Here is a 12,111-nt window from a genome sequence, read left to right on the forward strand (position 1 = left end):
GTTATCAGTCAAACCTACAGAGACATGAACATAAAATCATCAGACTGCTGGGGGAAAAAAACAGCAAAAAACCAGCTTTTACCCGTTTACGGGGTTGAGATGGTTTTACCAGCTCTAACTAGCTTGATCAAAGTGCTCTATAAGGTTGCATCCACATCTACGGTTGATTAGCCATCTAAGGACTATAGATGAGAAGTCTGAACCTGCTAAATGCCATGCAAACCATCTGGTTTTAGCTGTATTTTTTAATGCAAATCATCAGTACAAAGTAATTTAAAGACTGTGTTAATTTTTTAATGCAGTCATCTGTATATATTTTCTAATGCAAAACTTAAACAGCTTCAAAGATTGTAGTAATATGCATCTTATTTTTTAAGAAATTATAAATTATATTTAGAACAGCTTGGACCATCTAAGGACCATAAACCAGCAGCTTGAAGAAGCTATAACCGTGTTAAACCATCTGGAGTTAGATGGATTTTCTTATGCAAATTATCAGTACAAATTTTGTAACACAAAATGTTTGTGATAGAAAATTGGAATAACTTTAAAGACTGCGGTAATTTGCAACTTTTTAAAAAAGAAATTCTAAATTTTATCTAGAGCAGTTTGGACCATCCAGGAACCATAACAGCTTTGATCAGCTATAAACTACACAATTTCATCTGGATTTTCTAATGCAAATCATTAGTAAATGTATTAATGTATGTACCAAAACTATGATAACATTAAATACTGTTCATTTGCAACTTTTTTTTTCAAGAAATTATAAATATTCTTGTCTAGACTAGTTTGGACCATCTAAACACCAAAAATATTTTGAATGTCAGTAGCACTATATGCATTTGAAATGTGCAGGTGTGCATTTTTAATATTAAAGAATAATTAGGACTCTCACGGTCTGCTTGGTCCCGTAGGCGCTGAGTGTGCATTTCCTGCTCCATTCACAATAGTGTCAGCAATGAGATGAGAGAACTGGGTCACCGACCTCAACAAACCACTGGCGTCTAGAAGAGGAAGAAGAAGAGATTACATCACACTAACACCTGAACCTGTAGCTTACTGATTAGAATGACATCTTACCATCCATGTTCCTTCAAATAGACTGCATGACTCTGCTGCATCTTATCAAGGGACGCCAGCGTCAACTCAGCACGATTGATCAAATACTCTGCAAGCAGAGATTAGATATATGTTGAGTAAAAGAACTGATGAAGATATTCAGGTATGAGGAGGAGGAGGGTGAGGAAGGACAGACCTGGGGTGCTGATGCAGCGCACGTGTAGTGGGTCGTCCACTTTGGCCACAGCGTCCAGCACGATGCCCTCGGCCTCCACCACAGCGCACTGCAACAGACTGAACTGCTCATCCTGCAGCTTCTGCTGGAACAGTCCTGAATCCAGACTAAACTGTACAGAAAAAAAAATAACTCATTAAGACCCTCAATAGACACTACAGTAGCTAAACCTGGGCTACATCCCAGTGTGCATACTGTTCATCCTATACAAGATTAATTCACCATTGTATCAGTTATCAGTCAGCCCACTCTCTAATTATTGACATATGTTATATTTATGTATTATATTACACACAAAATACATTTTGTTTAATAATTTTATCTATCAGTCAGCTCACTTTCTAAAAACTGACATAACTAATATTTATAAAAGATTACATTAGATTAGATAAAAACAAATAATAAATAGTATTATATACTAAAATCAAATTATATTTGCTATTATACAGTATATCATAGATCATTATATTAGCTATCAATCAGCCCACTCGCTAAAGGCTGACATAACTAATATTACATTATGTAAACATTAGCTATTATTGAACTGATTCAAACAGTATATTTCAGTATTGTATTAGCTATCGGTCAGTCCACTCTCTAAATATTGACAGAACTATTTATATACGGTAATTAATATTACATTAACAAAAATACTAGATTAATATTTGCAATTATTGTTTAGTATTATCATACTTCAGTATTGTGTCAGCTATCAGCATCCCAAATCATAGTATTTTATTGAAGGACTTTCAAACTATGTATGCATGAATGTTTTTTTTTCTTTGGAGAAATCTTGCCCACAATTCCCTAGTTTTTCTGACCTTGGCCTGCATTTGGCTCTGCAGCGCTGTCATCTCTCTCTGACTCCTGTCTCTCTCCTGCAGCAGCGTGGCCTGGTGGAGCTGGGCGGCCTGACGCAGGTTAGTGATCTCAGCCTCCTGTTCTTTCACTGAACGTAGAAGAACCTCCTTCTGCGCCTGCAGACCCACTAACACACTGCTCAGCTGGTCTCCTGTCTGAAACACATACAAACACAAAGAATTTACCATTTTGAAGGTGTAGTGCTGATTCAGACACCATAGGTGAATTGACAAACATAAGCAGGTCTTGACAAAGAGATCCTTTGTTTCACATGCTTTGTGCTTAGTATATAATAGTGTTATGTGTCAATATTTAAACAAAGTCATGTGATCATGTGACCATGTGACCACTGGAGACTGGAGTAATGATGCTGGAAACTCAGACTTCCATCACAGGAATAAATGATGCTTTTGACAGATATTATATTATATTTAGTGCTGTCATGCGATTAATTATATCCAAAATAAAAGTTTTTGTTTACATAATATGTATATGTACTGTGTATATTATATATTTTATTACAGTTTATAAAAAACAAAAAAATAAATCAAAAAAATGATATATATATATATATATATATATATATATACTTAAATTTAATATATAAACAACATATTTACATGCATGGGTTTGTATTTATATATACATAATAAATACACACAGTACACACACATATTATGGAAACAAAAACTTTTATTTTGGATGTGATTTATATTATATATTTCAGTACTGTATAAGCGATCAGTCAGCTCGCTCTATAAATATTGTATAAGCATTTGATTTTGTAAAAATCATATTGGTCACCCACTAATATGTTAAATAAATGTATGCATGCTTGTGTAAAAAAAAAATCATATTATGCATCAGTTGCACAAATGGAAACAGCTTGCATATGTTTGAAACAGAGGGTCTGCTGAGGAAGAAATACTCACAGATTCTTTACTGTTCAGAGCACTTTGAGCACGCAGCAGCTCCACTCGCTTCTCCTCCATCTCACGTCTCATCTTCTCCATCTCCAGCTGCAGCTCCTGCTCCCGACACAACTGACCACAAATAAACAGCAAACACACTCATTCAGACCTCATGCTGTTTTGTTTAAAACCAGGACAGCAAAAGCTGCATGTAAGTTCATATTAATTGGCATTGGGAAGGATAAGGACGTTGCACTGACTTTTTCCTGCAGCTGGTTCTGCAGCGCTGTCATCTCTCTCTGATGTCGGTCTCTCTCCTGCTGTAGCATGGTCTGGTGGAGTTGGGCGGCCTGACGCAGACTAGCAATCTCAGCTTCCTGATCTCTCACTGTACGAAGTAGTGTTTCTTTTTCTGCCTGAAGACCCACCAACACACTGCTCAACTCGTCTCCGGCCTAAACACACACACACACACACACACACACACAGGTCAGAGACACATTACAGTATTTACCAGTTTTAATGCATTCAGAATCTGGAGTCTTTTATGCACATTGATAGAGATCCATACCTTCTCCTTGCTCTGCAAACTATTATGGACTCGGAACATTTCAGCCCTCTCGTTTGCTAGCTCTTGCTTCAAACGTTCAATTTCTGCTCTCTGTGCCTCCAGCTGAAAATTAGAGTTCAGTTCAGTTAATGACAGGTGGATATTTCTGCCAGCCCAATATATTAGCAGATATTTTTGAGATGATCTGCACTAGTTTCAATTAAATCATCAAACCTGATTGTCAATGGATAATGTACAATTTCTGTTTTTTAATAATTAGGAGAAAATTCACTATCATTCAAGAGATTTTTCCTTTTATTGAGAAAGGATGAATTAAATTGGTCAAAAGTGACAGTAAAGACATTTATGATGTTACGGAAGATTAATAATTCAAATAAATGCTGTTCTTTTGAAAATTTCATTCATTAAATAGTCAAAAAAAATTTAAAAAACTGCTTTTAACATAATAATAATTAAAAAAATGTTTCTTGAGCAGTGAATCAGTATATTAAAATTATTTCTGAAGGATTATGTGACACTGCAGACTGGAGTGATGATGCTGAAAATTCAGCTGTGCATCACAGGAAAAAATTACATTTTAAAATGGATTTTTCTTTTTTATTGAAATCATATTTTAAAAATACTACTGATTTGTTCATTAAATAAATGCATTAAATTTCATTACATTTTAATACTGCACTAATGCTATTAATAAAACTATAATATTGGAATATTTGCATCAGGTGTTGAAAATCTCCTACTGGTCAACTAACCTATATCACTCCAGGTTAGTATGAGTGCTAAGGGAACTTTTAAATCTGAGGAATGACTGGAACCATAAACAGAAATGAGTGGAGTGTGACCTTTGAGCTGTTGTCCTGTCTCAGATGCTCCAGCTCTACGGCCGTCTGCTGTTTGTATGTGAGCAGCTCCTCCTGCGCCTGCTGAGTGCTGCTGAGCTGCTTCACCATCTCTGCATTCTGACACAGAAAATCAAGACCATTAACAATCATAATAACCATATAGCAAAGACACTTCACCATCTTAAGTTTATCCATGACAAATAAAGATACTTTTTTCTCCAGGACGCCTTGTGGCAACATATTTAGGGAATATTCCTCACATAAGGCCGTAACAGAAATTGTACTGGAGGATCACATATCGTGTAACTGATTCTGTGAGTGGCGAAGTTACTAGCCCTGTTTTTATCAATGATGTGTGAGGAAAGTAGCACAAAATTGTCTTTACCTTCCGCATGAGATCAGCATGTCTGCTGACCAGCTCGGCGTGTTTCTCTTTGAGTCGACTGAAATGTACCTGAGCAGTCTGAGCTCTGCCTAGAAAACACGAGAACAAGAGATTTTCATTCATACTACCATTCAAAAGAAGGCTCTTATGCTCACCAAGGCATTTTTATAATTCATTTTTATAATTCATGACTGAAAACATTTTATAACATGACTTTGATGTACCATTTTCATGGTAATGCAATGTTTAATTTTAAAAGAGGTTTCAAAGGATGCATTTTGAGATTTTAAGTTTTCAAGTGATAGTATCATTTCTGATGATTTCTAAAGTGTGATCAAGAAAAAGGCAACAAAGAAGACTTTGTTATGATGTAGGTTTTTGAGGTACACTCTTGCCATAAATTAATTATTACTTTTCCTACATACCTTTTAACAAAAAAGATTGGTAAAATATCTATTTAGGAGTCTTAGACCTTTCCAACAATATATAGTTTGTCATGATTAGATTGGGATTTAATAGTGATATAGTGAAGTAAATGTAGGCGACCCGTATACAGGACGGGGTGACAGTTTACAGGTTAAGAGACATTTCCTATGATTATCAGAGTTGAAAACAGTTCCGCTGCTGCATATTTTGTTATTTTGTTTTGAAACCATTATATATTTTTGTGCAGGATTCTTAAAAAAGCACAGCATTTGTTTAAAATAAAAATCTTTTGTGCATCAGGATCCTTGCTGAATAAAATATGTATTTCTTCCAAACATACAAACAGTAGCATATATATATAGTGTGTCTGAGTGTGGGGTCAGAGGTCACTCACTGCCCGCGTCCTCCACCGTGGCCTGTATGCTGGCAGCGACTGCGGTCTGGGTTCTGAGGTTCTCCACCTCCATACGCAGACGCTCGTTCTCCACCAGCGCCATCTGCTTGTGCGTCCGCTGGTCCTCAAGCTCGGATTCCAGTTTATTGACCTGAGATTTGAGCTGGACCACAGCGCGCTGGGCCTGCAGACACACGGAGGATGGGAATCAATCTCCGAAGAAAACACTTCTCAAGACAGATGTGAAAAAAACCAATGTCTAACCTCCACTTTTATGAGCTCCAGCTCTGGTTTCACCACCTCTAGTTCTTTCCTCAGAGTATCAGCCTCGGTCTCTCTGTGTGAGAGTTAATATTACAGAAGAAATGAAAAGACATTTCAAACATCTGGACACCAATTTGTTCTTTAATTATAACACTACTATCCACAATTTAGAATAATAGTAAAGTCATCAAAACTATGAGATAACACAACTTCTCTTTGTGTACAAAATATTTTAAACATCAGATTAAAAGGTTTTAACGATCATGAGAAACGTAAGTTCAGTGAAAAGTGCAACCAAACATTTGATTGACTTCTAGCTTTCTCAGATGTTTTATTTTTCTCCTAAAACTCCCTTTTACACAAATAAGTCATGTCTACATCAGGGTTATTATTACCATTAACTAAAACAATTTTTTTTTTTTTACATTTTAAAGCAAATAAAAAGTTGTAATAAAATAAATATAAATAAATAAATAAAATAAACCTATTTTATTTCAGCTAACTGCCAAGACATCATTGCTCATTTTTGTTTAATTTAAGTTTAATTACTAAAATAACTCAAACTTAATACGCTAAATAAAATAATACATACAAATTAAAAGAAACTATATAGACGGTTTCAACGGCAACAACATAAACAAACGTTACTGCGCGTGCCCGTATTGTGGACCTAACTTAACTTCCGGTAGACTTCCAAATAGAATTAATAACAACAGCCAAGTCCCTCTAGAGTAGATATTTTTTGATAACAAACAAAATATGTTTGCTGCGTGGATCAGGTGGACTTGATGAAAATGCAAATGCATTATTTGCCAGCAGGAGATGTTTTAAAGCATAGACATAAAGCGCGAGAAATAGAGGTTTCCCCAGTAACAGCTGTAAACAAAGCAGATCTACGCTCACAAACGCTGCATCAGGCATATAACATGCAAGTCTTCCTTCAGAAATACAGCGATATAAAAACACCTGTGCCTCGCTTTGATATTTAAACATATAAATGTAAGGCATTATTATTAATAAAAGTGCAGTACATAAGTTACTCATGTTTATTCAACGAAGCCTTTTTGAAAATCAGTTTTAAAATTGTGGCAAGTCTCCAAAAAATAAATAAACGTATGGGAAACACATCCCGCAGCACAACCACCTGAGCCCAACTTCAGTCTACTCATCACCTTGAATTTAACTGTGTTTGTAGAAGGCAAGGCACTGCAGCCAACAGACCGGAAGTTAACTTAGGTCCAGGCGCGTGCGCTTGATGAAACCGTCTATAGACATTTAAAAAAAATAATAGTAATAAAAATAATAAAATTACTAGCGGTTTAACTACAATTAAAGTGAAAGCAGAAGATATATGAATAAAGTTGCATTCATACCAAGAAACTATAATATTTATCTATATCAGCTGAGAAGTTGTTAATGAGAATTTAAAATGAGAATTTTGAGTTAATATTTATATCTCGGACAAATCTGAGCATGGTTTGAGATATTGTTGAAATCTTCTGAAACTCTAGGAGTCTGCATTTGTTCTCCATTTAGTCGCACTGCTGACAAAAAGAACTGATCTAATTTGTGAGTATAGTTTGATAACGTGGTATGTTACCTTTGCTCTTGTATGTCAATTGGAGGGTCAAACTGGTTGTATCCATAATACTGTTGAACATAATAATTAGAATTGTCATAAATGTGGAAAAGCACTTAGTAAGACTTTCTCTGAGCCAATCTACAAGGCTTGACCGATCCTGGTTGTTTTTACCATCTGATAGTTTCCTTCACCGAAATCCAGCTGCGTGTCCGTATCATCGAAGTCAGGGAATGTCTCATTCTGAACGACCACAGGCTTCACGTGATCAGCGAGTGAAGCCGCACGCAGGAAATTTGGAGGCTCCTACAACATTCATATGCATATATTCATCTGTTCAGCATTTTACACCATCCGTCAATATAGTTTCTTTCATAGCATTTTGTAAAACATTTTCAGTAAACATGACTTGAAACTGAATTACTGATGAATGTAAAGATCTTACATCGGGAAGATCAGGAATCTGAATGATAGATTTGAAAAACTCCATCCCTCTCGCTCTCTCGAAAAACTGCGTCAAACTGTGGAGGACAAAGGCAGACAAAAAACTACTCAAAGCAGCACTCCACTTTTACATTTTGTGAATTTAATTGAATAAAAGCATCTGCCAAATTAGTATATGTAAATGCACTCTAAATAAGTACTATTCCAATTCATCAAAGAATCCTAAAAAAAAAAAAAATGTATCACAGTTTTCATGAAAATATGAAGCATCATAACTCTTTTCAACATTGATAATAAGAAATGTTTCTTGAGCAGCAAATCACCATATTAGAATGATTTCTGAAGGAAGGAATGAAGATGCTGAAAATTCAGCTTTGCATTACATAAATAAATTAGAATAAAGTTAATTGCAATAATATTTATATTTTTACTGTAATTTTAATCAAATAAATGCAGACTTAGGGAGCCTTGGGGAGATTGCTTTCAAAAACAAACAAAAAATCTTACCGACCACAAATGATTATGAATTATAGTGTACATTAAATCAGTAATGCCTGATATTATCATTTATTTGTTTTTTTATAAATCATTGTCATTATGAATAGGTTTTTTGTATTTTTTTACTAGAAACATTTAAAGTTCAAAAATCTGACCATCTTTTCTTTTGTACATTTTATAATGTTCTGATACCTGAATTGACTTGTTCATTTCTAGATTGCCATGAAAAATGTTTATTTCAGTAAATATATATTAGTCAGTGGCAATTGTTATACTAAATAAAACACTTTTGAATCAATCAACGTTCTCCATTTATTCCTCTTCCACACACTTCGTCCCACTGCCCAGAACTTCATAATAAGAGTCCCCTTTTAGTTTAGATAAATGGGCATGTGAAATACTAAACAATATTCATCATAGAGGTATAATGTGCATTAACACATTTTAAAATGTCTTAAACTTAACAGCAATAACAAAAAAAAATTCTGCTTTTGCTATTGGACAAAATTTCTATATCGGTGCATTATAACGTAATACTGCAGTCCACCGTTACCTGTTGAACTGCTCGCGGAAACGTTCCCTGTGTCCTAACAGAGCGTCCACCGGTATTCCTGTGACACAGATGCACAGCGCTGGTAAACTCAATGAAAATAATGCATATAAATGAAGAGAGCAGCATGTAAACAACAAGACTCACTGCTGTGTAGCTTGAACAAGAGCTTGACCAGGAAATGGTAGAGCGGACCGCAGTCCTGGATGACGAGAACCAGCGGTGCCAGACGGCACTGACCCACAGGAGTGGTAGAGCTGGTGGAGCTCGACTCCATCTGCCGGAAAACTGCATTTAAAAAGAAAAAAAGATTTATTATACACACACTGCCGTCTCTTCTGCTCACCAAGGCTGTATTTATTTGATGCAGTAAAAACTGACAATTTTATTACAATTTAAAATAACTGTTTTCTATATGAATATATTTTAAAATGTAACTCATTCCTGTATGAATATATTCATATATCTGAATTTTCAGCATCATTACCCCAGTCTTCAGTGTCACATTATTCTTTTGATTTATTTATATTTTGTGCAATCTGTGATACATTTTTTTAGAACTCTATGAAGTGCAGACAGAAAAACAACACTTGAAATGGAACTCTTTTGTAAATTTATAAATGTCTCAACTGTCACTTTTGATCAATTTTTGGGTTAAACATTATGTTTACCTGTTTCTTGCAGCTTTAGAGCTGCTTCCATGTACTCCAGAACCTCGCCTGTCATGTCAAACCTGGAAATACAATAATCACGTGTAATTCATTTACATCAACAGATTATTCAAGCTCACTGAAATCATTAGCAATGTACTTACACTTTGTTGATATCAATGGCGATGGCTTTATCAAGAACCTGCTCAGGAGCGTCAAGGTTTGGTGGGATCTCCAGATGCTGTGGTGGAAACCAGATTAGATAGATAGATAGATAGATAGATAGATAGATAGATAGATAGATAGATAGATAGATAGATAGATATTTTTAACTCATATGTCAATGAAGGAAACATTAAACTAACCTTTAAATGGAAATCGATTTTAATACACAGCAGCTTGGCATACAGAGCAACAATATGTCCATATCTATCATGTAGATTCCCCTGAAACACAGCAAACACATACAAAATTTAAGTTGAAAGTTTTTACACGAAAGATGACGTAAATGACTTGCTCAACAGAAAAACATCCAGATCATTTCGAACTCACCCATAATGTTCCCATCTGTCTAATGCTTGCGGTGTGACCTCTGCTGTCTCGTAAAGTCTACAAGAAAGACATACATTTATATTTGTAGGGTAATTTTAGACAAATAAAGTCAAATGAAGTCATGATGGTACTGGTAGTTGAGACTGACGTTAGGATGGCCGTCTCGAAGCAGTTTGTGCACCACGTGGCAAAACTTCCAGCTGAGGATTGCGTTACTGGACAGCGGCAGACTCACGGCGTGAGACCAGAACGTGACAGCACCGCCTTCCTTATGTGTGCCTAAAATGATATCTGTGCAAAAGTTAAGGACAAAGTCCAGATGATATTTAGCAAAGATGATTCAAAGCATTTGCTAAATAGCAGATTTCAAATGTCTGAGTTTGTATTGTATCTTAAAATGCAACTAGATTATCACCCAGCTCTTTATATAAAGTTGGAAATATTTAACTAAATCCAACTTTATCCATAACCATAGAGTACACTCACATAGAGCTATACAGACAATATAGCAAATCTCAATTGCTTGCGTGTTTACACTGTAGTAAAATGTAAACTATATTATCACTAGCTGTGATTCTGCTAAATGCAACAACAAGGCATGAAGATACTAAGATATTATAAACATTAACATTATTATTTTTCGTAAATCTGTTTTGAAACGTGTTACACAACTAAATTTGACTGATAAAGTACATGCTGTGACTGTCAAACCTGGACATCTGTGCGCAAGCTCACTACAACATACAATGAACATGATTATACACACAAGAAATGCTGTATTAAATCAATATTAAAGGATACTGCGTCCATATTTCTCCTTGATAGGGGCCTCCACATTGGTGATGGATTTGGTGATGCTTTGAAGCTGTAAAGCAGATGAGATTTTACATAACATCATTAATTAAACACAATACATGATGCACACCTGTAATGTTAATACATATGACTGTTTAAAATATTAAATAATACACATCACAATGAAGCACACATTAAAAACTAATAAATAATCGCAGCCAGGAGGAACATCTGAGTCAGATCTTACATACATGTATTTACAGAGCAGTTCAGTTTCTGGTAATAAAATAATACAATACCATATCCATACCATGGTATTTACATGGTACTTTAATAATATCATGATGTACATCCATATTACTATGGTAAAATATATTGGATGGCAATTGTACACTTCCAAAAGTAACATGTATAGCACAAAAAACAAGGAATGTATATTAAAACAATGTTTTTAAAACATAATGGCGATTGTTTTAGGCCACACGTAATTAAAATGAATTTCGCGGGGATTCCAAGCGATAAAATGTGACGATTTAAAAATATATTTTAACAAAATATTTTAAATAGTTTCAAAGATAAGTCTATTTATCAGGCGTTTCTCTCACTTAAATGAAAAGAAAAACACCAAAGATTTTCGATTTTTCAACCAAGTAGGTAAATATATAAATCAAATACTCGTTGAATGAAGTAAATATGAGCGAGGGCGTCTTTCTCACCTGAAGTTTGACGAATTGCTCCTTTTCTGCAGCTAAAGCTTTTTCAGATTTATCCGTTTTCTCGTTTTTCTTCGACTCGGTTTTCTTCGAGGCCATGTTCAACTCCTTCCTCAGATGAATCCAGATGTACAAATGATCGACTGAGTCCCGACACACACACACACACACACACTACCTGTCACGTCAACGAGTCACACACAGTTGAGTTTCCTCACGCGCGCTCTATCAACAGCGTTTCCTCAATCTTAACTTGTATTTCAGTCCAAAAAAAAAAAAACGTCAAATATTCCAACTACTTAAACCGTGAATAAACACTTATTTTAGTGTTTATTTGTTTATTATAAATAAACACTAAAATGTCACTCTTAAAAGAATA

The 12,111-nt window shown here is 35.1% G+C and overlaps 1 pseudogene; it reads right to left on the bottom strand.

Annotated features, from left to right (window-relative positions):
• Positions 1-898: 898 nt before the first annotated feature.
• LOC113088982 (huntingtin-interacting protein 1-related protein-like) lies at positions 899-11,988 on the bottom strand (annotated as a pseudogene).
• Between the last annotated feature and the right edge of the window lie 123 nt (positions 11,989-12,111).

This window comes from Carassius auratus, unplaced genomic scaffold, assembly GCF_003368295.1.
Source record: "Carassius auratus strain Wakin unplaced genomic scaffold, ASM336829v1 scaf_tig00047801, whole genome shotgun sequence".
NCBI classification, from domain to species: Eukaryota; Metazoa; Chordata; class Actinopteri; order Cypriniformes; family Cyprinidae; genus Carassius; species Carassius auratus.